This window comes from Quercus lobata, chromosome 3, assembly GCF_001633185.2.
Source record: "Quercus lobata isolate SW786 chromosome 3, ValleyOak3.0 Primary Assembly, whole genome shotgun sequence".
NCBI lineage: Eukaryota > Viridiplantae > Streptophyta > Magnoliopsida > Fagales > Fagaceae > Quercus > Quercus lobata.
This window is the reverse complement of record NC_044906.1, coordinates 39,960,262-39,987,863: the sequence shown is the minus strand read 5'-3', so window position 1 is coordinate 39,987,863 and position 27,602 is coordinate 39,960,262. Positions and strand designations below refer to the sequence as shown.

General features: G+C 35.2%; 1 pseudogene; it reads right to left on the bottom strand.

Annotated features, from left to right (window-relative positions):
• Nucleotides 1-685: 685 nt before the first annotated feature.
• On the bottom strand, nt 686-27,594 carry LOC115980881 (annotated as a pseudogene).
• Nucleotides 27,595-27,602: the final 8 nt, after the last annotated feature.

The window sequence follows — 27,602 nt, the reverse complement described above, 5'->3', positions numbered from 1 at the left end:
GGTCCTTCATATTGAACCTTTTCACATTATTCATTACAAAAGTAAAGATATCCTTAAAACATTTCAGGTGTGCTAGCAGTAGGGGATTGCAAAGCTTTCTTGTAATGAAACCAGATATTGACCCTAGAAAAGAAAGAATTCCATATAGTATAAAAACAAGTTCAAGTTAGAACATAACTTTCTACAAACATTTTTTTTTTTTTTAAGTTCAACCCTACTAAATTCAAAATGCAATATATATTTTATTGATACCTAGTTCCAAAATATCCCTACTTTCTTATATACCTTTGAATCTGAAGGTTGATCAGCTGGGAGGTCAATTGGCACTACATCAGCTTCTACAAAGGGTTGATTAAGAAGTTGGAGAATTGGTTGGTAGTCCATAGCAAAAAGTTGTAAGCTTCAAACAATCTTTATACATTTAAGCAAACCAGTAGGAATTTAAGTTGCGTCTAACATCCCATGCAATTACTCCCCACACAAAAGCAATACAAAGGGAAAGGGGGTATGAATTACACAACTATAAACCATTATGATTAATTATATCTATATTGCTCATCCCAATTTTATATTTATTAACAAACTAAGTAAAACATGGTTTTTAAATCATGTATTCATAACATCTTGTTATGGGCCATCATCTCTTAATAGTAACCTCACTGTTATAAAGTTTCCCACTTTGTAATCAAAATATAAGAGTTAAATAAACCTTGCGATAAATCTTTTCTAACTGCTTCAAGAGATTCCAAACTCCTGCTTCTCGACAATAATTCTCTATCAAAATAAGAAGAGTTGCATCGGTCACTTCAACCTGCAAATAGATTATAATTTGTGAGTTACATAAACAAGTGCCTACTCCATTATTGTCAATGAAATTACATGCACACACAATAGAGTGAGAGAGATATCAAACACCTTTTCAGGTTTAATTCCATACGCTTTACATATGTCCTTCTCTAAATAGTTTCTAGCAATGGAAATTTCTCACCAGTCGTATAACTAGCAATATCCATAACCTCCATTCTATCCAACAGGGGTTTGGATATATTATCCACAACATTTGCTATGCGCACAAACAAAACCTACAATGTGAAACAAGGTAAGAATATGCTTAGCAACCCCAAAAGCATCTAAATGATAAGTAAACTCAACATAAAATTCTTGAAGAAATACAACCTCAAATGTCAACACATCACCATAATGACTAACCTTTGAAAGGTCAATTGCGACATCAATATAGTGGTCTAAGAATTTAGCATTTTGCACAGGATCAAGAAGTTCCAACATAGCACCTACAGGATCACCAAAATGCCCCTTTACCAATTGCCATAAAACACAACAAACTTGAAGATTGAAATCATTACATTATTTATAGAGGGAGGGGAGTACACTGTTACAAAAAGATTTATTTTGAAATATGAGGAGTTGTGTTGTGCTGTGAAGGTGATCTATAGCTTGAAAAAGTAATGTACAAGGTGAAGACAGAGGCCTAAATTGTAGAATCAAGTGCTGTATAAACGACAGTCGTTTAGTGTAAATACTTGTAAAGCTGCTTGTAGTTTAGTTGTATTTAATTAGTTGGTTAATAGTGATAGGTGTTAATTGATGATTGGTTCCAGATTGATTGTTAGTTAGTTAGAGGGTTTGTTAGCTTTTTCCCGCTCAGTTAGTGTATATAAATTCAGAGCTTAGTGTAATTATATTCATTCAAGCATTTTACATACACAATTTCTCTCTCTCTCTCTCTCTCTCTCAAAGTTATGACCTCCATAGCCAAAGCTTGAATCTTTGACATGGTATCAGAGCTAACTGGCTCAGCAAGTTCAGTTTTTCATTGCTGTTATCCCAATTTCAACTCTTGCTTTCCTTTTCATCTTTCTTTTGATTCCTAATCAGAATTTCTTTGATTTTAGGTCAGAGTTTTGTTTTCTTTGAGTTGAATTTGTACGAAATCTTTCTTGATTTCTCAGTCAATTCAGTTTCAATACTCTTTGAGTTGAATTTGCACAAAATCTTCCTTGATTTCTCAGTCAATTCAATTTCAACCTTCTCCAAGATTCTTCAAGATTTGATTGAATTTCTTTGATTCTTCAAACTTGATTGATCACCAAGTTATATAGCATGGTGTAAGTGTAATAGCATGGTTTTGGCTTGGTTACTCAACTCTGTTACAAAGGATATTTAAGCTAGTGTGATCTACTTTAAGTCTACTAGGGATTTACATACATATAATTTAGATATTCGAATCGATTTCCCAAGACTCGAACCTGGAACTAGTCGAACGACATCAAAAAAAAAAAATTCGTTAGGGGACGCGCGTCCAAACAAGCCAAACATGCGTGTGCTGACCAAAATGGTGTACCTATGCTTCTCAATTCTTGGTTCAGAACCCCATTTCTTGTTTTAGCTTCCATACCTATCTCCTCCCTTGGTTTCACCATTCTTGAGAAAATTTCACACACTTTACAAAAAACAAATAAGAAATCAAAATTCAGAAATTGGAAAAACAAGAGAGAGTGAGAGAGAGAAAATAGAAGGGAAGAGGATTTATGATAAAATAAATGCAATCAGCAACTTGCCCACAGTAACCCATGTCAACTTGCCTCTATTACATTGATCTAAGCTTTTTTTAGTGAGGAATGGAGTGAGAGTGAATTATGAAGAGGAGGTAAGCGAGTGTATTTTTCAATGAGAATAGCTAAAAGTGAGCGAAATTTAGAAAAATGGGGCCTACAAAAATAGTGGAGGGTGGAGAGAGAATTCGTTAAAAACTGGCTAACAACATTTGTTTATAGCAACATCAAGCATGGATAGATCCATTAATGGACTTGGAGGCAATGGCCCCCTAATGTTTTTTTAAAAAAGATTAAAAGTATATATAGGTACTAATTTTAAGAACTTAATTTTTTTAACTCATTTCATTCATTAATTTTTTTTTTTAAAAAAAAAATCAGATTTACATACATATAATTTAGATATTCGAATGGATTGCCTGAGACTCAAACTTGAAACTAGTTGAATTGTGTCGGGAAAAAAAAATCGTCAGGGGACACACCTACAACTGCGTCCAGTCCACACAACGCGTCCCAATGAGTTTTATGCTGGTGTGCTGACCAAATTGGTGCGTCCATGCTTCCCAATTCTTGGTTCAAAAACCCATTTCTTTAAGGGTGGCACTACATTGAAGGTAGGGGTTCAAATGAACCCCCTGACTTGGAAAAAAGAAACTTTTATATATAATATATATTTTTTTAAATCTACCCCTACAATAAAAATTTGCACACCCTGAACTTAAGCCCAGTTGAATTTAACTTCTATACAAGTCCAGCAAAAAATTTGTTGGTCTTAAATCTTCAGGAAACAAAAAAGAAAAAAAAAAATCAATCAAAAAAAAAAAAATCATAAAAGAAAGCCAAACCAAACCTAAGATAGCAAAACGTACTCCTGCCCTACTTCACTCTCCAAAACCAAAGATCTCAAAGACTTAAAAATCCAACCTAGTCTCTGCATCACCCACGATTTGCCACCGCATTGCCTAATCTAACCTAGTAAGGTTGCATCGCCTAATGCTGGTGTGTCCCTGATCCACCACCGCTATCGCTTGATCTCTCAAACAATCTCAATTCTCATTTAATTTGGTATTTTAATTTCATCTCTCTTTCTCTCACTCTTTTACCGTGTGTGTACTTGTGTAATTAACTAGTTATAATGTTTTGATAAAAAGCTTTTGAGTTTTAAGTTTTTGTCTTTTTCACTTTTGAGTTTGTGACCATCAATTTCTATGCTTGTGTTTATTGTTTGATTGTCTAAGTGTTTTGATATGAAGTTTTTGAGTGGATCTGTCAGGGGGAGCATTAACACTAAAAGGACAATGAAAGTATGAAACAATTACACAATTTAGTCACTTACTCAGTGGGGCCGTGGGACATAAATTAATAAATTAAATTAAAGAATTGTAAAAATATACAAAATAATTGCTCAAAAATGTCTTGTGAATTCAATAAAAGAATTGCAAAGAGTAAAAGATATAAATTAATAAATTAAGGTATTTTAAGCAATATTAATTAATACGGTTTAGTGGTATAGGCGCTCTCCCCTGTGGAGCTCTCTCTCTCGTGTATACGAGTCTCTCCCTCCCTTGACTTAGGTCTAGGGCATCTTGGGTTTTTTTAGCAGTGAGTCTGGGCGAGCGATATTGTTTCCCATGGCGGATGATGTCGTGCATGGCATGGAGAACATTAAGTTGACTACGGTGGAGGAAGAGGTGATTCCAATCTCTGATGAAGGACGGTTGGAAGCCATTGAGGACTGCACCCTTAGTTTGATGGGTAAGTTTTTGACATGCAAAACTTTGAACAAGCAAGCCGCAAAGCATACCATGAGAAGGGCTTGGGGTTTAGAGGATAGTCTACGAATCACAGAGGTAGGGCCAAATCTGTTTCAATTTAAATTCACATCTGAATTTGATTTGAATAGAGTTTTCAGAGGCGGCCCGTGGACTTTTGATAACCAATTACTATTGCTTAAGCGGTGGAAGAGAGGCATGACTGTTGAGAATATAATCATGGAGACGGCATCTCTTTGGATTCAGATATGGGGGGCGCCGCTTGACATGTTTACATCACAAGTTGCTAAGGAAGTGGGGAGTAGACTTGGGACTGTTGAGGAAGTTGAACAGAGGAAAGGTCAGGACGAGTTGCACTATTTCATGAGGGTTAGAGTGGCACTACCTATTTCGAAGCCCATTCGCAGAGGAAGCTTCATTGCAGGGTCTGAGGGAGTAAAACATTGGGTGAAGTTTAAATATGAACGGTTGCCGTTGTTTTGCCATTACTGTGGCTTGCTTGGCCATGATGTCAAGAACTGTGCAGAACACTTTGCGGCGACGAAGAATGGAGGCAAGGTCGACTACCAATATGGGGATTTTCTTAAAGCTATGGGAGGTCGAGCAAGGAGTAGTCCGGTTGATAGAAAGACAGGGGCGGCTGAATACAGTCCAGAGGGGGGTGGTGAAAATTCCGGCGCTGGTCGGTACAGGTCGAAGGGAGAGCCGGTCAGGTGTGAAAAAACGTTGCAGCATAGCAGAGCTGAGGCGGCGGACGATGGACAATGTCGAAACCCTAGACACGAGGATGAAGTCCATTCCGGATTTTCAGGGATCATGCCGCACGGCCAGGGAGGCAATCACGCCCATGCAGGTTTCGTGAGTAGCACTGCTGACGTGCACAATTCTGTAATAGAGCTGAAGGAAGAATTGATAAAAAAAGTGGCTGACTTACCTAGTGGGCTGTTGAGCAAAGCACATGATAATAAAGTGTTGGGCTTGAGTACGGAGGAGATGGGCTGTGAACAATTTTCAGATGGGCTAAAGGCTAGTAAGCCCAAGTCATCTTGGACTAGATTCCAAAGGATGGACTTTGGGCTTGGGAGTTTGCAACAGATGTTGCTACCGTCCAATGGAAAAAGGCCAATGATAGTAGAATTTGATGGGAACCAAATTTTGAAGGAAGATGAGGGAAGAGCTAAGAGGGGGAAATTAGAGAATGGGGAAGCTTTTGTGTTTGAGAGATCGGCGGGGGTGGATGACCACCCTTGCCAGGAGCAATGAGGTTGTTATGCTGGAACTGCCAAGGGCTTGGGAACCCTTGGACAGGTCGAAGCCTTCGCAAACTTGTGAGGGAACAAGCTCCCACTGTGTGTTTTCTTATGGAAACACGTCTAGATAAGGAAGGGTTTGATAATTTGTATGGAGACTTGCAATTTCAGAATAAAATCATAGTTAAACAACCAAATGCAGGAGGTGGATTGGCTTTACTATGGAAGAAGGAAGTTGGGATGGATCTGATTAATTATTCGCCTAATCACATTCTGATGAAGGTCACTGAAGAGGATGGGTTTGTTTGGTTTTTTACTGGCTTTTATGGTTGGCCTGAGGCTCAGAATAAAGAAAAATCTTGGCATTTACTGGAACATTTGAGGAGTTTTGTTAATGGTGCATGGCTTTGTGCAGGAGATTTCAATGCAATTCTAAATAGTGCAGAGAAGTTAAGTTTAAGGCCTCCTAATTCAGCAGAGATTGATGCTTTCAGGACTGTGTTAGATTCTTGTTCTTTGGAGGATTTGGGATACAGAGGTTATACCTACACGTGGTCTAATAAGAGGCCTGGTGTAGCTAATACCAAATTAAGACTTGATAGAGCTGTGGCAACTATGGAGTGGAGGGAAAAATTTCCGATATCTATAGTTTCTCATCTTCCACCCCATGCATCGGATCATTTGCCAATTTTGGTGCATGTGAAGAGTGTTCAAAGGTTTCAGAAAAAATTTAAAAAGGGGTTTAAATTTGAAGAAAATTGGTTACTGTGGGAGGATTGTGGCGGAGTGGTTAAAGATGCTTGGGAGATGGTGGGAGGGGGGGTGTCGGGCCTAGCTTCAATAAAGGAGAAGATTAAGTTCTGTGGTGAGGAGTTGCAAGCTTGGGGATCTTCAAAGTCACAGCCGAATGATGTAGCAATTAAAACTCTCCAAAACCGACTGGAGGTATTAAATAGTGCTGAAGTAGTGATTGAAGAAGCAAAGGCCGAATATTTGAGTGTTAGTAAACAGCTGGATGATTTGCTGCTAAAGCAGAAAGTTTACTGGGCACAACGGTCACGGATCCCGTGGCTTAAGCATGGAGATAAAAATACTAAATACTTTCACTCAAAAGCCTCCCAGAGACGAAGGCGAAATTATGTTAAGGGAATTCGAAGTGAGCAAGGGCTTTGGGTGGAGGAGATGGAGGAGATAGCTACTGTGGCTACTGATTATTTTGATATCTTATTTTGTGCAGGTAATTGTGACCAGATGGAGGAATGTCTCAATGCGGTCCCCAGGAAGGTGACACCGGAGATGCATGATACCCTGTCCAGTGAGTTTAGTGCTGATGAAGTTAAGATAGCGTTGTTCCAAATGGGACCAACAAAGGCACCTGGTCCTGATGATGATTCATTGATTTTTGGTAGGGCCACACCAGCAGAGATTAAGGCCATTGTTGAAATCCTTCAAGTTTATGCTAAAGCCTCTGGCAAATGCATAAATTTGGAGAAGTCTTCAGTGTATTTCAGTAATAACACCACTGTTAGCCAGAAGCAGGAGGCATTGGGGATTCTGGGAGTGAAGGAAATGGTTCGGTTCGAATCATATCTGGGTTTGCCTACCCTAGTTGGAAGGGCAAAATACCATACTTTTTCTTTTATTAAAGATAGGGTGTGGAAAAAATTACAGGGGTGGAAGGGGATGATGCTTTCTAGAGCTGGGAAAGAAGTACTCATTAAGGCAGTTGCTCAGTCTATTCCAACGTATACAATGAGTGTTTTTCAGCTTCCAGGGAAATTATGTGAGGAGTTGGATGGCTTATGTGCTAGATTTTGGTGGGGCCAGGTAGGGAATGAACGGAAAATTCATTGGAAAAGCTGCGATAAACTGACTTTGTCAAAGAAGGATGGTGGAATGGGGTTTCGGGACCTTAGAGCATTTAATTTAGCTATGTTGGCCAAGCAGGGGTGGAGATTATTAACTGATACAACTTCTCTAGTCTATCAATGCTTTAAAGCAAGGTACTTCCCTAGAACTTCAGTACTTGAGGCTTCAGAATCACCTAACTGTTCTTTTGTGTGGAGGAGTTTAGTGGCGGCCTTACCTATTTTGAGATTGGGTCATTGTTGGCGAGTGGGTGATGGACGTTCTATTAATGTCTATCGGGATAGGTGGATTCCTGAGTATCCTTCTAATAAGCCCTTTTTGTCGGTAAGGGATGATGAGGAGGAAGATTGGGTGTCAAGGTTGATTAACCAAGACCTCCATGTATGGCGACGGGATTTTATTATGGCTCATTTCAATCGGGATGAGGGGGAAGCTATTTGCAATATACCTTTAAGTCGAAGGCAAGTATCTGACTCTATTCTTTGGAAGCATAATAAGGATGGTATTTTCACAGTGAAGTCAGCCTATAAGGTTGCCAAAGCTCAATTGTGGAAGTTGGATCGGGCTGAATCATCATCAAGCAATGGTGGTAGTCCGGTGTGGGCTGCTATATGGAAGCTTCGGATCCCCAATAAGATTAAGGTGTTTGGGTGGAGGGCGTGTCATGATATCCTCCCTACTAGAAGGAACCTCAAGAAGAAACGGGTGTTAACGGATGATGTGTGTCCGTTATGTGGTCTATTCCAAGAATCAGCTATCCATGCTTTATGGGGATGCTCAGTAGTGCAGGATGTATGGTATGGGAGTGCAAGGGCATTGCAGAAGTGTGGTACGGGTCAGATTGATGTTGTTGCTTTATTGGAGTATTTGCTAGACCGGCTGGATAGAACAAAGGTGGAATTATGGTTGGTGCAGGCATGGTTGATTTGGAACCAGCGGAATAGAGTTGTGGATGGAGGCAAATTAATTGATCCAGGCTGCTTGAATAGGCGTGCATCTGAGTTGCTTGAGGAGTTTCAGCAAGCACAAGTGAGTCTTCAGGCGGCTGTGGAAGTTGGAGCAACTCGGCAGGCGGTACAGAATGATGAAACGCGCTGGATACCCCCACCACATAATGTGTACAAGCTCAACTATGATGCTGCAGTGTTTAAGGACTCTGCTAGCTCTGGCTTCGGTGCAGTGATCAGGAATTTTTCTGGAGATGTTATGGCGGCAATGACAGTTAAAGGTCCGGCGGTACAGGGAAGTGATTTGGCTGAACTACTTGCTTGTCGCAAGGCGCTAGAATTTGCTATTGATGCTGGTTTCACGAGGCTTATCGTGGAAGGGGACAGTGTTAATGCTACAAGGTGGATTGCTTCAGGTACGGAGAACCAGTCAGCCATTGGCCATGTTGTTGGAGACATCCGGCATCTGGCAGGAGCTTTGGAATGGACGACTGTGAGCTACACTAAAAGAAATGGTAATCAGGTAGCACATGAGCTTGCTAGGTATGCCCAAAAGGTGAATGTTGACTTATTTTGGATGGAGGAGGTTCCATCAGTTGCTGTTGAGTATGTAAACATTGATGCATCTTTGATTTAATGAAAGTTTGTTTTCAGTTTCAAAAAAAAAATTAATACGGTTTATTAAAAAACACTAGATGATTTATAAGATGTAATTTTAGTAACAATAATTAGTGTGTTCATTGTATTAGGAAAAAAAATATGTTAAATGAACTTTATAGTTTATCTTCTTTTCTTTTGCTAGTACTATAGACAAATTTGTAATAACGAATGGGAGATCAATAGGATGAATGATTGTGTGGCTGTATACATTGAAAAATATGTCTGATAGGATTGATAATAAAGTTATCATACAACGATTTCAAAATATGAAATCTCCTAAAAGGCAATCATAAAACTTCAAGTACTTGATTTTTTTTTTTTTTTTTTGTGATGTTATATTCAAGTTCTCTTTTGTTTTAGATTTTATATAGTTTATACTTCTTATTGATCCAATGACGCCACTAAAAAAAAAATCCTAAAGCCGCCACTTCATTTCTTATTTCACCTTCGATACCTATCTCCTACTTCCTGAGTTTCATCATTCTCGAGAAAATTTCAATCACTCTATAGAAAACAATAGAAAATCAAAATTCCCTCCCCAAGTCATGCTTGCATCTTTCATCGCACACGGCTTTCTTTATGTATAGATTTAACGCTCGGTACGTTTCCTATGGGGGACTCCAATAAGAAAGTTGAATACTTAGTCGATCAACCTCTACTCTTATTGCATAAACATTTCAAATTTTGATGGACGATTCGTGACTCATTTGATTATGAATTGTTGCATTTTTTCTTTTTTCTTTTTGAGTTTCACTGAATTCATATATTTCTATTTCTTTTTTCAAGTTCAAAAAAATTATATTTTGCCCCACTTAATAATGCCATTGATCATTATAAGAGAATTGCTAACAAAGATTGCAAAATTCCCTTCATTCTAAACATTTAAGGGCAAAAACCTGGTTTGAATTGTTTGAATTATCATTTAGAGTTTACTATAAAAAAAAAAAAGTACTTTATTTCTTAAACTGACCATTGTTTTTCCGAAGTATATTAAAGATCATATTTGATGAGTTACCAGGGTTTTCAAGATTGCTCTGATAAATCCAAGTTTAGACAAAAATTAATTTTGTGCTCAAAACTACCATGTTATATAGGAAATTAGTTAGATTTGTCAAGAAATGCTTGTCACTATTTTTAATTGGATATGAAAGTTCCACATTTATTTTAACTGGTCCAATGATATATATCTCTTGATGAATTTGTCAAATTGTCTTGAAATTTTATGGAAAGTGTCCAATTTTAATTTAAGGAGCTGGAATTGCATTTTGGAATTGTATTGCCATTGGATCTACCCCACATTACAGATTTTGTCTTTCACTTGGTAGGCCTGCCAGCACACAACTCTTGGCTTCAATCCCATGGTTTGGGCATTCTCTCCACCCCATAGCTTCCACACTTCGGCCCGTGAGTGGCCCTAGGGCCATCTCACAAGCCATTTTGGAGCCCAAAACCTTTGGGACTTAGTTCAGCAGCCTTAAGCCCGAGCACTTCAGCACCTAGAGCTTAGCCCAGGTCCGAAATCTACGTTTTAGGCCTAGCCCCTCGAGCCCTTCTTTAATATTTAGGCTAGCCCATCCTTTTTTAAGGTAATTAGGTTCAGCCCACCATTTTGAAATAAAATCCATTTCACTTCTTTATTAACTTTCAGCCCACTTTTAATTAAAAAGGGTCCATGCATGTTTTTCTTTAATTAATAAAAGGCCATCATATTTTCTATATTGCATTTAAATCCATACTTTCTCATATTTTCTTTGTGGCACATCATTTTCTCATATTTACAACTATGTCATATACTTTTTCATATTTTCATTTTGACCCGAAACTTTCCCATATTCATTTTTTGAGCCTAGATTTTTCCCAAAATTTCATTTTGACCTGGAACTTTCCTATATTCATATTTTGACCCCAAATCTTTCTTAAATTTCTATAAAGCCTTTTAACTTTTCAAAAATTATGGAGAGGCCCCTCAACCCTTTTGGAAAGTTATTTGGAAGCATTCAAACAGTTTCCAAGGTCTTTTAATCATATTCAAATCCACCTTTTGCTTGTCTTTATTTAAGATAATTTCATTGCAACATGTTTGATGTTTGATTACATGCTATGCTTGAGTGCTTTTTAGCCTTAATAAATTGTTTATGCCTTGATGCTATGTTTTGTGTATTGGGTAGGGTGTGGATCATTTTTTTTTTTTTTTTTTTTTTTGGGGGACAAGGTTCACATCCAAACACTCAATTTCAATAAAGAGTTTGGCATAGAGCTTGTTTGGCCTTTTTACATGCTTTTGTGTTTTCCTTTTCTTAGATCCCTTATCTTGTGATGCTATGTTTGGATGTTCCATGCTTAGATTCATGTTCATCTTTAGATCCATGCATGCCTGCTTAGATCTAGCTTCTTGCATCTTTGCTTGTGACCTTCAGCTCATTAGGCAACCATTTTGGCCTAAACTTGTAAATAAAATTAGGAATAAAATTAAAATAATCCAAGGCTAGGGCTTTAAAATTTTTGTAATTTTTTTCTACTATAACTCCAATTAAGATCCGGTCTAGTTGTTTCCAATAGATTTAGTGCAGCTTATGTACTTATTCATGTGGGATGTAACTGTTATTTCAAATCCTTTACCCAAAAATATGTTATCTTAGATCTGAATGAACATCCTCCATAATACAACCTTGTACAAGCCATCTTTCTTTCAGCCATTAAAGAAAAAAAAAAAAGGAAAAAAAAAAGAAAAAAAGAAAAAGAAAAAAGAAGAAGAAGAGAATTAATGGAAACAAGAGTGTGGAATACAAATTTCAGTTTTAGTTCCAAGATACAATGTAGTAAGAACAAATTTCCTGACACTTACAGAAAAGGCAAGCCTTTCAAGACTTCTTCTGCAAAACAAAATTCATGGAAAATTAATTAAACCTGCGCACTAGAAAATTAGGTTTCACATTTTAAAATTTGTTTAGTAGTCACTAACCTCTTCTACATTAGTAGCTAGTGAATAACTTTCATCTCCTAATAGATTCAAAAAGCAATGTAGCCCGATCACAACAAATATGATATTTAGCATCAGAAAGCCTGGCATGCCATGATCTCTTTTCATCCCCTAATAGATTCAAAGAGCATTGCAGCCTGATCAAATTAAACAAATGTGGTAGTATTTAGCATCAGAAAGCTTGACATGCCAAGATCTCCTTAAGTATGTGAATGCAAATACCAATACCCAATTTCCATATACATAAATCAAATTTGTAAATGACCACCGCGGGGTATAGCTTGATGGTAAGAGTCCTCAAATTGCTTTACATGGTGAGTGGTTCGAGCAATAGCCCCACCAAGGCCCTAGTAATATACGTAGTATTACCCATTACTGTCATGTGGCGTGGGGTTGATAAGTCCACACTAGAAACTCCCTTTTTCATTTAGCCGGAAAAAAAATCAAATTTGTAAATATAGATATAGACATCAATGACCATTGAAATCACAAATTGTCAAGACCTGTTGTAGTAACCCTTGGATGATTTTGTTGTATGTGCGATTGTTAGATGAGTAACCATTCCCATCCATTTACTCAAACAAATGATAATTTTTTTTTATGAACAAGAAATGGGTAGAGGGGGGGTGACCTGAGTTGGTGTCTTCCACCTGGGTGTGATCATAGTGACACTTTACCTAATAAGCCCGGGCCTGCGAAAATATGGAGTAATTTCCTAGGCGCTTCCCATTGTGGAATTTGAACTTGGGGCCTCCACCTCCCAATCCCTAAGAAATGAGCCCATGACCACTAGACCAACCACTCCTGGTAGTAAGCAAATGATAATTTTGTTCCAATTATTTACTTATTTTTCATTCTCTTAATTAAGCCCATTATAATTACAAAGTTACCAAATCTCCTTACAAGCTTTTTGTAATACAATTGATAATACATTTTTTTATAGTACTATTAACTTTTAATATTTTAGAAAAAAAGACCCAATTATTTGTTTGTTTATTTATAATTTATTAAAATAATAAATTTTGATTACATCGACAATAATTTTATTTCTCAACTAATACTTCTTGGTGTTTCAATTGAGGCATCTTCAAATATCCTAACCCCATTGTAACTATTGAATTATACTTCATCATGTGGTAGGTAAAAAAAACAATAAGCAAAAACAAAAACTGATAATGAATTGAAAAAGAATCCTCGTCATTCTAGACAAGACAATTTTTTTTTCTTTTTTTTGTGTGCAAGATTTATCACATCATATCATAGATAAAGAAACTCATGAAATTGTCGCTATTTAAAACTCACAAAATGAATTGAAATTGACCAAAATATCAAAGTGGATTAAATAGACTAAAATGGACTGGAATAGACTAAATGAGACAAAAAAAAAAAAAAAAAACCGAATATCCATAAACTCATTCGTATCATGCTTGGTAAATTGATTTGGTCAACATTTTAAAGATGAACATGTTGTTATTAGTATTATATGACTAATGGACACTAAGGCACCTCTTTTTTTTAAAACTAAATTGAATCAATCACATATTAAAGAGATTAATTAAAATCAAACGAAACCTAAATTTAAGGGACCGAAATTGAAAAATTCCAGGAAAATTGTTACCTTTTATAAATTTCAAGAACCAAGTTCAAACTTTTTAAATTTATAGGCTCAAAATTGAATTCATCCCAAATTTCAAAAAGCCTAAAATTATAAATTATCCTTTTTTTTTAAAAAAAAATTCTCAAATGATAATAAAGACAAATACATATATTATAGTACAAGATTTTAACTGGATTGTTCATTTTCTATTATGATGTGGATCATGTTACTTAGTCAAAAGTCTCACGTGGGATTTGGAGCATGCATGGGTTGGCTGCTAAAGCTGCTAAGTGGATAATGGTAGTTAGGCGACTACCATTTCAGAATGTAAAGAAAAAAAAGTTACACATTGCTACTCTCATTTCACACTTTGCATTCATTTCATTGGAAAGGAAAATAAAATAGAGAAATAAAATTATCCTCTTTTGAGTACTAATTGCACGTCATCAAATCATCATTCTCTTAATTAAAGCAATCACAAGCTTAGATACTTTGATAGTGATGGCTACTAATAGGTCAAGAATATATTGACCCCTTGTGATAAATTAATTGATTAATTAGCCAAGTTTATTAATTAGTCAAATTAACATGTAAGATGTGTGGTAGTACAAACAAATCACCAATTAAACTAAGTATGCAGCGGAAATTAAATTGACACGGTGATTTGTTTTTGAATGGGGAAAACCTACACAGCAAAAACCCCACTGGGTGATTTCAAGGTCACCACTCCTGAGAATCCACTATTATCAAAACAAGCGGTTACAAGTAAATGAATCCCAATACCTTATACCAACCTACAGTTGAACCCTTACCCCAATACCCAATGGGACTTGTTCTGTAGTGACAATCTCTCAAGGTCACCACTCCTGAAAATCCACTATTATCAAAACAAGTTGTTACAAGTAAAGGAATTCCAGTACCTTATACTAACCTACAGTTGAACCCTTATCCTAATACCCAATTGAACTTGTTCTACATTGACAATCTCTCCTTTCAATGCACGTCTCCCAATACGTGATTAATTGCGCAGATCCCAGTACGCGACTTCAATCACCAACCAGAGAAGGATGTTGGCTGCAAAGTTTTTCAGTTCATCACACGATGAAAATCAAGAAGCTCCTTGGTTACAAAACCCTACGGTGTACAAACACAGCAGTTTCTTCAAGAGAGATATGAACTAGGGCAAATTCTATCTCTGGTCACAATTTGCATGAACAAAACTTTGCTTCACACGTGTGCAACTTGTGTCACATTTGACAGTCCTTAAAATAATCCTTATATATATATTTAGGGTTGTGAGAAAAGAAAGCCCAAACATATACCCACGGATTGGATGAAAACAGAACTGAAAAATCTGTTATCTATCGAGTAGTTGTCGAGCCACGGGATTCAGACAACTCTCTAAGCCTCAATAGATGCTAGTTGTCGAGCTAGCTATCGAGATTTAATGAGCAACACTTTCACACTTGATTCTTGGATATACTTGCATGGCTTTAACACTTGAACTTGAAACCTTGTTTCTTGAAGTATTAAACACATCCTAGATCTACCCAAATACAAGTAAAGTGCATTTTGTCAAAGGATTAGCCAATTACATAAAATAGTGACATATGTTCCTAACATGTGAATCACATATGTTCTAACAGCTACAAGTAAGAAAAAAAATGGTCTTTGAATTGGACTTGCAATGACCGACATTCTCTTTCAATTTTTTGGTGGAAATATGACCTAACATGGCCCCCCTAATCTCTCAATCTCATTCATCTATTGGGTGGTTCTTTAAGTCTTTAAGGGTGTGCAATTGGATTGTCATTGTGGCATTTTGAATTATTCAAGTTATTAATTACATGAAAACTCACGTGGGTTTTCCCCTATAAATATTTTAAGGTAAGCCAAAGATGATATCTTTGTAGGGTCAATGGAATTTGGAAGTTAATCACTTAGTAATTTCTCTATTCTCTATTGATTATCCTTAAATATGGACCATTCATGAAACACGAGTAGGGTTTTTTCTCCAAGAAAATCTGGATGCTTCTCTCTCACACACACATCTTGAAGGTTCATGCATTAAATCTTAATGGGCTCCAATTATAATTGGTCATTCTAGTACACCACAAAGTCTTAAAAAGATCTTTCTTAGGGACTTTTCCTTACTCTTCAAATCTTTAGTCATGGTAGGAATTCAAAAAGAGTCTCTTGTAGTAGACTACTCTTGGTCTTTGATTGGTGACAATTAATGATTCTTTCATGATGAATATTGAATCATATCAATGAAAGGCCATAATTAATCATGTCACTCAATTCTTTTTATGCAATCAATCCACACGCGTGGTAGCATGACATAAACAAAATGTATTACTTTCATGTCAAGCATGGGAATTCCTGTTTATCTTTGCATGATTGGTTTTCACTGTCATTATATCATTGATTCTTGTTCGTGTGTGACATATTCAAGTTCATTTTGAGGTCAGTTTGAATGAACAAAAACTTAAGACTGTATGAAAATCCATTTTAACATGCTAGAATTTGAATTTTGCTCAGAACAGAGAGTACCAAATCACATTTCTTCTTGCACTTTAATTCAAATGAACAAATCTTCTATTTATATTATCAATTTATCATTCAGGAATTCAAAAAGACTCTCTTTTAGTAATTTAAGGTTTTCAATTTAGTATTTTCATCTAGATTCATCAAATCTTTTCATTAGTTTTAGTACTTTTCACTTTCTCAATGACGTGGTTTTGGTGGAAGTTAATGATATGGATTGGACAAATGATTAATGGAAATTACAGAACTGAAATGAAAAAAAACTTAAAATAATTAATAAGAGGTTACCATCTATAATTTAAACCTATCATTAACTAATACTAAAAGGTTTTTTTTTTTTTTTTTTTTTTTTTTTTTTTTTTTTGAGTATGATGACTAAAAGGTATTGAACTCTAATATTTTCTAATTCTAATCTTTTCAAATTATGTTCTAATTCTTAAACAAGAACAAATTAACGCATTTTGTGGAAAGTCTTTTATAAAGAATTATTAGTTTCTTCCAATATCCCAATAGTGGTACTCATTTAACACGGCTTTGGGCATGCTCCATTATTATTTGTAAGTTGCACAAACATCCAGTACTTGCTCCATTATTTTCGACTTTAGGTTTGATTCCACACACTTCATGTGTGCTCTTCTTCAAATGGTCCCAATGAAAGAGGGAAGGAGAATTCGAAGTAGTGACCTCCCCTTCACGAGGGCCTATTGTCACACGCTCTTCATTTCACAATAAGGTAGAGAATAACAAATTTGGACACTTTGATAATACTGCCACCATAAACTCTTACATCCAAGTCCATTAAGAAGGTGTAAGGGGGTGGGCTGTGCTAGTGGTGTTGGGCTGCTTCCTGCTGCACTAAGTCCAAGTTTTCTGGATAAGAGAGTTGGGACCAGCCCAGCTTCAGCTTAAGTTGGTCCGGCTTGTGCGAAAACTAGGCCAAGTCTGCCAAGGACGTGTTCACGGCAGGCGAAACTGTTTCAGACAAATTGTGGCAGACAGACATAATAACAATAAAAGAAACAGAAAATATCTAGCCACTTAATGGGGAATTGACCAAATAGCCCTTAAAATCAATTACAACAACAATACCAATTATTTTCTTTTTGCAGGAGAGAAAAAGAAATAACAGAGGACATCAAATGTTAATATGCATTGGTTAGTCGAAATATTAGAGGAAATCGACCAGAAGTCCAATCCGCAGGAGCAGAGCCACAAAGGGAAGAACATTCCTCCTCAAAGCAGTCAATCTCTCAGGAAAGAGTCCTGCCATAGAGGTTAACCGCCCTGAGGGAAACGGATCTGAGTGGTTTTTCTGCGTAAATACTCTCGAGTTTTTTACAGAGGGCCGAATTTTATAAGGGAGAGAAGGGATCAATCTACCGGTGCATGCCTACCGTTCTAATTTTCACACTGTTTCTTTCTTTCACTCGTTTTCTTTGCTATTTCTTTTAAGTTTTCTATTTCTTAATCAAAGTTCCCGTTGTTCCCCCCCTCCTCTCTGTTCACGGCAAGACCCTCCTTTTATAATGCCTGCCGTGACCCGATTTTACTGTTTTAACCCTTAATTCCCTTTGTCTAGTCTGGGTGTACTGGCCGACCATCACTGTTCCGCTATGTGTCGCCCTCCCATCGCCAGACAAGGAAGAGTATTTTGTTTGCTAGTCTGCCGTGGCACCCTTTCTTGCTACGGTCTGGGTTATTTCTCTCTCCCTATCCCTCATGGCATGCACCTAATGGTTCCAACTCAGCTTGCCTCTTTTGGGTAGTAAGCCATCCCAACAAGACACCTCCCTGAAAGAGCTTGGGCCAGAACCTTTAAAATAGATTTTTCCCCTCTCCCCACCACCAAACCATGTCCTTTGATTCTCTGACCCCCCGACCTCACCATGCTTTGTATTGGCTGAGTATAGGCTAGTGGTGCTTGGGCCTTGCGCGTGCCTTTATTCCATATGTGTCCAAAACTTGCCTGCTGCTCATTCGTCTGCCGTGGTTTAGAGGCTCGCCGTCCGTATTTTTTGACCTCTTATGTGGGTTGCTTTTTGTTTTCCCGCTCCGCTTAAGAGCTGGGCTTTATTTGATGATGAGTCTTACATTTCTTTGGCCCATTCCTTGGTTTCCCTTATTTCTTGCAATGTCATTCTGTTATTCCTGCTGTAATAACTTAATCCTACTGGGCCTCTTTTAGGCCAGCCATTTATTCCTTCTCTCAGTGGCTTGGCATGGCCACTGGTTTGCTTTTATTTATGAGCTCCTATGTCCCTTTTGGCTTTCCCTTGGGCATCCTTGGCCTGTTTGCTTTCTTTGGGCTTCCTCGGCCCTTTTGCTAATTCTGCATTCCCATGGGCTTTTTACTAACTTCATTGGGCTTCCCTGGCCCAATAACCTTATTTTCATCCTTGGGGTTTATGGGCCTGCCATAAACCCCTTACTTTCTTAGTTTGCATTACTTTGGGCTTGCGGCGGCCCTTTCTTGCTTTTCTACCTCATACATTGCCCATGGGATGTTATTTCTCTCTTTCCGGGCTTCTTCAAGCCCACTTGCCTCTTCAAGACCCATTTTTTTATTTCTTGGGCCTGTGATCCATTATTCCTACTGCTTGGGCCTAATGGTTTTGCTGTCTGCTTTGTCAATTCTTTGTTGCCCTTGTTATTGGGCTTTCTTTCTTTCCACCTGGATTCTCACAAATGGCCCTCAAGAGAAGGATAGTACCAATCTAGTATTATAACATAGAAAACCTAATTATAAGAAAATTCTTGCAGAAATACAACCTCAAATGTCTACACATCAACATAACTAACCTTTAATAGGTCGATTGAAACATTAAGATTGTGGTCTAGGAAATTAACATTTTGCTCAGATCAAAAAGCTCCAACATTGCACTTACCAAATCACCAGCATGCCCCCTTCCCAACTGTCATAAAAAACATCATATTTGAAGATTCAAACCATTTCATTATTTAGAGAGAGAGGGAGTATACTGTTGCTAACGTATTTTTTTAAAGAAAAAACAAAATGAATTTGATTGCTATCTAATACACCATTCATGTGCTAACAAACAAGTAAAAACCTAGTCATACTGTCCTATAAAAGGAAGCCGAAAAACAAAATAAAACAAAATTACTTAGATTTGAGAGTAAATAAGCAAACTAGCCATATATTGACCCTGTCAACCTCATCAATCTAAACAAGAGGGTTACGTGTTCCACATTTTTTAGGCACTGCATCATTTTCTTTAGCATAGCACGCGATGCCCCTGAAAATAAGTTTAGGAGTTCATATACAAGAATCATAATTTCATTGTACGCTTAAATTTTGTGTTAGTGTAAACTGTAAATAAATGTTTAATTACCCTGATTTCATCAACATCGGATAATACTCCAACAGAAATCCAAAATAGCTTGTGATTCAAGGCATGGGCAATTGAACAACCTATGCTCATTTTGCCCACCATTGGTGGGCTAGAGAGACATATTATTTTTCTAGTAGAAAAATATCAATAAGGACTTTTATAAAGAATTTTTAGTTTCTTCCAATATCCCAATAGTGGTACTTATTAAACACATCTTTGTAAAAAACTATCAATTTGATACTTGTTTTTATAACAACTTTAGCTTCAATTGATTTTTTTTTTTTTTAAAAAAAATACTAATACTACTATAACCATGCCAACATGATGAAATACTAACCATGTTATTTGCATATTAAATACCTTTTGTGCAAAATGCGGTCCCATTTCTATGATGATTTTTCATATGTGGAGTATTTTAAATATAAATAAAAAGTTTTTAAAACTTGGAAATTTAAATGGTGTCTTTTCAATTGAATGCCTCAATTCAGTTTAAAATAACTTCTTTTCAAACATCGCTCAAATTCACGGTTCACAAAAATAGGGCCTAGTCAAGGGTCGACTAGAGACATTTTGGGGCGAGAAGCAAATATAAAATATGTTTTTACTTAATATTTTATAAGATAGACATGAATTTTAAAAAATCCAACCTTTTTATATAATATAATACATTAATTAGTTTATTTTCATATATTTATGAACATATTTTAAAACTTTTAATTCTAAAAATATTGAAACATTTAGTATCAAAATAAATTTCATATTTTAGATGGTTAGTTTCTTTTGGCAACGTTGGACTTCAATGATTGAACAATGTATTTCAATAATGATCCGGTCTTGAAAATATTGATATGTTTTTTTTGATAGAGAGAGAAAAGAAGAGTAAAATTTTTGGATGATTAAAATTTTTTAAACTCTTAAACTTCTGCAAACATAGTGAAACGTATTCATAAAATGTTGAACATTTGAAAAAATTATAACATTTTAAAAATAATTTATATTTATTAAATTTTTGGTCCTTAATTTTAAAATTTTACATGATAAGATAGGAGAACCATATAATTTCACGTAAGACAAATAGACAAGACAAACTACAAGTTAATAGAATATTTTCCCCCTAAGTGAGAGAACTAAATTTTTTATGTTATTATTATTTTTGTAATACTATAAGAAAAATAGAAATAATATATTCTATTTTAGGGGGCAACCTTCCATTTTAGGGCATTAGGCCATTGCCTAAATGATCTAATGATTCAGCCGCTTTTGTTCTTATGTATTCCACACTATTCAATCCACGTATCATTGTTTGAGCAAACAAAAGGAAATAGAGGAAAGAAGAGGATCATTAGAAGGTGCCATAACAATTGAGATGCAAACAAATATTTATGAGAGCAATGTTATTACTTTCAGTCATGGGAATTTCCTAAGTGCAGAAAATAGAATTATTACAAGTTTACAGCTATAACTACAATGCAGGTTATAAAATGAGACTATATTGTAGAGAAGCCATGACTCATTAGTGGGACACATACACACACAAGCCACCAAGATTCTCTTTCCAAAAAGAGTCAACACAAAAAGAAAGTAAACCAACCCACTTTCTAACAGGTTTCAGTGAAGGGCCCAAGAATCCAAATGTGAGTGATATTAGGAAGATCTATATGAAAGAAAGGAACTTGTCAAGTGCCACTCATGGCTTATAATTATTACTCATGCAAAGCACTTTAGTCTACTAGTACAAAGATTTGGATTATTAGCACGTGCCATAGAAGATAGAACCATTGCAAGTCTCTCTGCTTTTCGTTTTTTAAATGATAAAAGTACTTGATTGCAAATGAAACCCCAATCTCTCTCACATGGCCCTACTTGGCCATTGCTTCATGCTTTTTCTCTTTCAATCCAATTGTGACAGGGATATTTTTTGAGAGAGAGAGATTACATGATAAAGGGACAAAAGCAAAAAAACTGAAAATGTTGATGGACATTATTATTATATATTTGTAGTCTTTGATTGATGATTAGCCCTTAAAAATCAAATAACACGCATGAAAGTGGAAAATGAAGGCCCTGAACAATGATGAACTCTAACTGTCTGTTTAGTTGGGAGAGATAGAAAAGTGAAAGGAGAGAAATTTCTCTCATATATGTTTGGATTAAAGGATAGAAAAGAAAATAAATGAAAAAATATTTTATTTGGTTGAGAAGAAAAATGAGAGGATAAAAAATGCAATTTGTACAAAAATAAATTTATTCTCATGCCTCTGTTAGATAAAAATAAAATAAAAGTAACAAATTAGAGGGCAACAAAAAACTGATGAACCAAAAAAAGAAACCAAAACAAATGAAATTTTTATTTTTTATTTATTTTTTTGAATGAATGAAAAGTACCTGAAAATGACTACAAACTAAGAAGAAAAGTAGAAAACCAAAGGAAATAAAAAATAAAAGAAATGAGTAAGAGAAAAGACACAAAAAAGAAAGAAGAAGAAACATTGCATAGAAACCTTGCATAGGGGCCTTCACATGGTTTGAACTATGCACGGGGGCTTTTTGGTCCGAATCTTTTGTAATGGTTTTCTCTTCAATTTTATCATCAATTCAAGAAGAAAATATTTTAGTGGGCCTAGGGAGAAAATACCTAGGCACCACCAATTCCATCCTCCCCTTCTCTCCAACCAAATACTCATAAAAATCAATTATCTCTCCACTTTTTTTCCCCCATTTTTATCCCTCCTAAAATCTCCCCAATCAAAACAAACCCTAAGTTATAGGAGAGGGAGAGCGATATTTAAATAGTAAATGCAAAAATTAACACACAAATCTAGCCAAATCTTCAATCAAAATATCAGAGAGCCTCTCAATAATTCTTTTGCTATAGTAATTAAGATATATATATATATATATATATATAGTTATTAATGAGTTCCACGCATGACCACTTTGCAAAGAATGTATTAGAGCACTAAAATTAGGTGTGTCAAATGCTAAATTTTAGCATTTGACACACCAAACGCCAAAAAAACAAGGTTCATGAGGTGTTTCAAATGCTAAAAGTTTTAGCATTTTTAGCATAATTGCTACAGTTCAATTGTATTGTAGCATGTTGTATAGTTAAATAACAATTTTTTATTCTCTATTGAATAACAATTGTATTGTAGCATGAGGTGTTTCAAATTAAATAACAAATTGTACTAGTAGAATTGTAATGTAAAATTGCTAGGGTACAATTTTTTTATTTTTTTATTTTAATGTGATGTAATGATAAAATAGAAGATCTAATGTATAGCGTATTGTAAAATGATGTGTTAAAATTGATAAAGTAAGTTTTGGTAAAATGGCATTTGGCATAGCAAGCTTGATGCTAGTGCTCTAAGAAAAAGAAAAAGAGAGAGAGAGAGAAAAAAAAAAAAAAAGCATCCATTTTGAGAAGCTACCTATATATAGAAAAAGACCCTTCAGCTGAGCTCTAACTAGGGTGTGCATGGATCGGGTTGAGGGTATTTTTTTACTCAATTTACCATGGTGGTTTAAAAAAAATTCAACCTAACCCAACCCATTACATGGGTCGGGTTGAACCCATGGGTTTGACAACTTTTTTTTATTACTATTGTTATTAAATTGAGCAAAAAAATATATATATCATACCTGTCACCTGAGTTGATAAACAAAATATATATTAATATATCATACATATTAATATATCATACTAATATTCTGACTCAGTTATACATTAATATATGAACTAATATATATTATTAATATATGAACTAATATATATTAATATTGGTTTTATATAGAATAGGAGGAAGAGCTAGCTATTTAAAAAAAAATTTATTAATTATATAATATATTTTAAATATATATTAAATATATGGGTGGGTCAAGTCGGGTTTGAAATTTTATGACCCAAACCCAACCCAACCCTCTATCAAAAAATTTTTGTAACCCAACCCAACCTACCAAGTCCTAAAAACCGATCCAACCCAACGGGTTGGGTTGGGTCAGGTTGGTTTTGGCAGGTTGGTGGATTGGTTGCACACCCCTAGCTCTAAGTTTTCGTTCTCAGCCCTTCACCTTAATGGGCCAGGCTTACCCAAAACCTTCAGAATCTGAAGGAGAGAAAGGCACTACCGGCAACAGAAGCACCAACGACAAAGACACTCAATATATGTATCTTTAAGTACGATCATAGGTTCAAAGAAAGAGGGATGAGCAGTTGCTAAAGAATCAATCCAAAACTGAAATAGATGTTAAGCTGAAATTTACATCCGCAACACTTAATGCTAATCCAAATGACACAGTAGCTCATTTGTGTTGGGGATTTCCAGGACCTAAAGACAAAAATTCTGGACAAAAGACAACAAGTACCAACAAATTTGGTAAGTGCATAGTAGAAAGTTCTTGTGAAATCATTGTTACACAAAGAAATGTTCAGAGTGGATTAACTTGGAACAAAGAACCTCAATGAAAGAGGTCCCCCCACCAAAATAGGATAGATAACTTGGGCTAAAGGGGTTGTATTCCCCCTAGTTCAACAATTAGAAGTACTTCAGATGTTTTATCATCAGTTGGTGTCTAATGTTTTTCACTCAAGCTATGTTCCCAAAAAAAAAAAAGAAAAAGAAAAAAAAAAAAATCAGTGTCAATAACTTATTTCTTTTTCAGCTGCCACAAATGTCACTTTAAAATTATACTTCTTTCAAATGGGTGATTCCAATGTACACGAATGAAAAGAAGTAAATAATGGTGCATCATGTGTGTAAAGAAGAGAGATTCTTGAAGAGAGTAGAAAATCTTATTGATTACCAAAAGCTTCTGATATTAAAAAAAAGTTACAAAATAATTAGCACCTATACTATTGTTTCCCGCCTAAATAACTAACTAACAAACTTTCAACAATACAACCAATCAATGCTTGACACTTGTTTCCTTCAGTCAATGCTAGACCGCTGTCACTGATTTCTTCTTTCTTCTTTCACTGGCACGTGCAATGCCTCTGCCACTTTCTGTTATTTTCTTCTTCACTTCACACGTGCTGCTATTGTTCACTTCTTTAACTTTTAACACTCCCCCTTAAGTCTTGAGCTGTGAGATCAGTGACTTGAAGTGAACCATTTCCCTTCAATTGTCTTGGCACAAATATACCTATCAATCCCAGCTTTTCTGACAGTCTTGTGAAAGAACTAAAACCCAAAGCTTTAGTAAAAATGTCAGCTACTTGAGCATTTGTGGCCACATGAAAAGTCCATAAACACATTCATATCATGCTTGGTAAATTGATTTTGTCCCTAAAATTTTAAAAATGAACAAGTTGATTCTTTCATCAAATTATTTATTAGTATTACTAGACTAACAAGGCTCTTTTTTATTTTAGGTTTAGTGAAATAATGTTTAAAAGTGAGATAGAGATAATGTCCTAATTTTTAGGATTTTGATAAAATTTTGAAAGCCTAAGGTTAGAAACTCTTTTAAAAATAGTAGATTACTCTTTTAACTAGTTTGTGTTTTTAAATTTAAAATTATTCAACAAGCACTTAAAGAGTCATGAGTAGGGTCTCTCTCTCTCTCTCTCATCTTGAAGGTTCATGCATAAAATCTTAATGGGCTTCATTATAATTATTCATTCTAGTACACCACAAAGTCTTAAAAAGAGCTTGTTAGGGGTTTTTCCTTACTCTTAAAATCTTTAGTCATGGTAGGAATTCAAAAAGAGTCTCTTTTAGTAGACTAATCTTGGTCTTTGGTTGGTGACGATTAATGATTCTTTCATGATTAATATTGAATCGTATCAAAGAAAGGCCATAATTAATCATGTCACTCAATTCTTTTTATGCAATCAATCCACACGCGTGGTAGCATGATATATACAAAATGTGCTACTTTCATGTCAAGCATGGAAATTCCTGTTCATCTTTGCATGATTGGTTTTCAATGTCATTATATCATTGATTTTTGTTCGTGTGTGACATGTTCAAATTCATTTTGAGGTCAGTTTGAATGAACAAAAAGCTTTAGACTGTATGAAAATCCATTTTAACATGCTAGAATTTGAGTTTTGCTCAAAACAGAGAGTACCAAATCACATTTCTTCTTGCACTTTAATTCGAATGAACAAATCTTCTATTTATATTATCAATTTATCATTCAGGAATTCAAAAAGAGTCTCTTTTAGTAATTTAAGGTTTTCAATTTAGTATTTTCATTTAGATTCATCGAATCTTTTCGTTAGTTTTAGTACTTTTCACTTTCTAAATGACATCATTTTGGTGGAAGTTAACGATATGGATTGGATAAATGATTAATGGAAATTACAGAACTGAAATAACAAAAAACTTAAAGTAATTAATTGAAAATAGATCAAAATAAGAGGTTACAATATATAATTTAAACCAATCATTAACTAATACTAGATTTTTTTTTTTTTTTTTTTTTTTTTTTTTTTTTTTTGAGTATGATTACTAAAAGGTATTGAACTCTAATATTTTCTAATTCTAATCTTTTCAAATTATGTTCTAATTTTTATACAAAACAAATTAACGCATTTTGTGGAAAGACTTTTGTAAAGAATTATTAGTTTCTTTCAATATTCCAAGTGGTACTCATTTAACACGTTTTGGGCATGCTCCATTATTATTATTATTATTATTATTATTTGTAAGCTGCACAAACATCCAGTGTCTGCTCCATTATTTTCAACTTTTATGTTTGATTCCACACACTTCATGTGTGCTCTTCTCCAAAATGGTCCCAATGAAAGAGGGGAGGAGAATTCGAAGTAGTGGCCTCCCCTTCACAAGGGCCTATTGTCACACGCTCTTCATTTCACAATAAGGTAGAGAATAACAAATTTGGACACTTTGATAATACTGTCGCCATAAACTCTTGCATCCAAGTCCATTTAAGAAGGATAGTACTAATCTAGTATTATAACATAGAAAACCTAATTATAAGAAAATTCTTGCAGAAATACAACCTCAAATGTCTGCACATCAACATAACTAACCTTTAATAGGTCGATTGGAACATTAAGGGTATGTTTGGTAACTGTCTTTTTTCCTCAGTTTTCTATTTTCAAAAACAATTTTCTGTTTTCTAAGGCAAAAAACTTGTTTGGTAACTGTTTTTAGGCAAAAATCAAAAATTATTTTCAATTTTCATATTGTGAAGGAAACTGAAAACTGGTCTGGAGCTGTTTTTCTTTTTCAGTTTTCCCTCACCTAAGAAAACACGCTAAAACACACCTGAAAAATAGCCAATTAATAAAATTCAACTTTTTCAAAAACAACTACCAAACAAATTTTCTGAATTTTGTTTTTAAAAAACGTGTTTTTCAAAACAACTAACCAAACATGTTTTTCATTTTGAAAACAGAAAAAAAAAAAAAAAAAAATTTTGTTTTTTTCTTTTTCCTTTGAAAACAAGAAAACGAAAATAGAAAACAAAAACGGTTACCAAACATGTCCTAAGATTGTGGTTTAGGAAATTAACATTTTACTCAGATCAAGTAGGTTTAGGAAATTAACATTTTGCTCAAATCAAGAAGCTCCAACATTGCACTTGCCAAATCACTAGCATGCCCCCTTCCCAACTGCCATAAAAAACAGCATATTTGAAGATCAAAACCATTTCATTATTTAGAGAGAGAGGGAGTATATTGTTGCTAACTAATTTTTTTTTTTTTTAAATGGAATTTGATTGTTATCATAATACACCATTCATGTGCTAACAAACAAGTAAAAACCTAATCTTACTGTCCTATAAAAGGAAGCCAAAAAACAAAATAAAACAAAATTACTTAGATTTGAGACTAATTAAGCCAACCGGCCATATATTTACCTTGTCAACCTCATCAATCTAAACAAGAGGGTTACGTGTTCCACATTTTTTAGGCACTGCATCATTTTTCCTAGCATAGCATGTGATGTCCTTGAAAATAAGTTTAGGAGTTCATATACAAGAAGCATAATTTCACTGTACACATATATTTTTGTGTTAGTGTAAGTAAATGTTTAATTGAACACTTTTTAGGCACTGCATCATTTTTCCTAACATAGCATGTG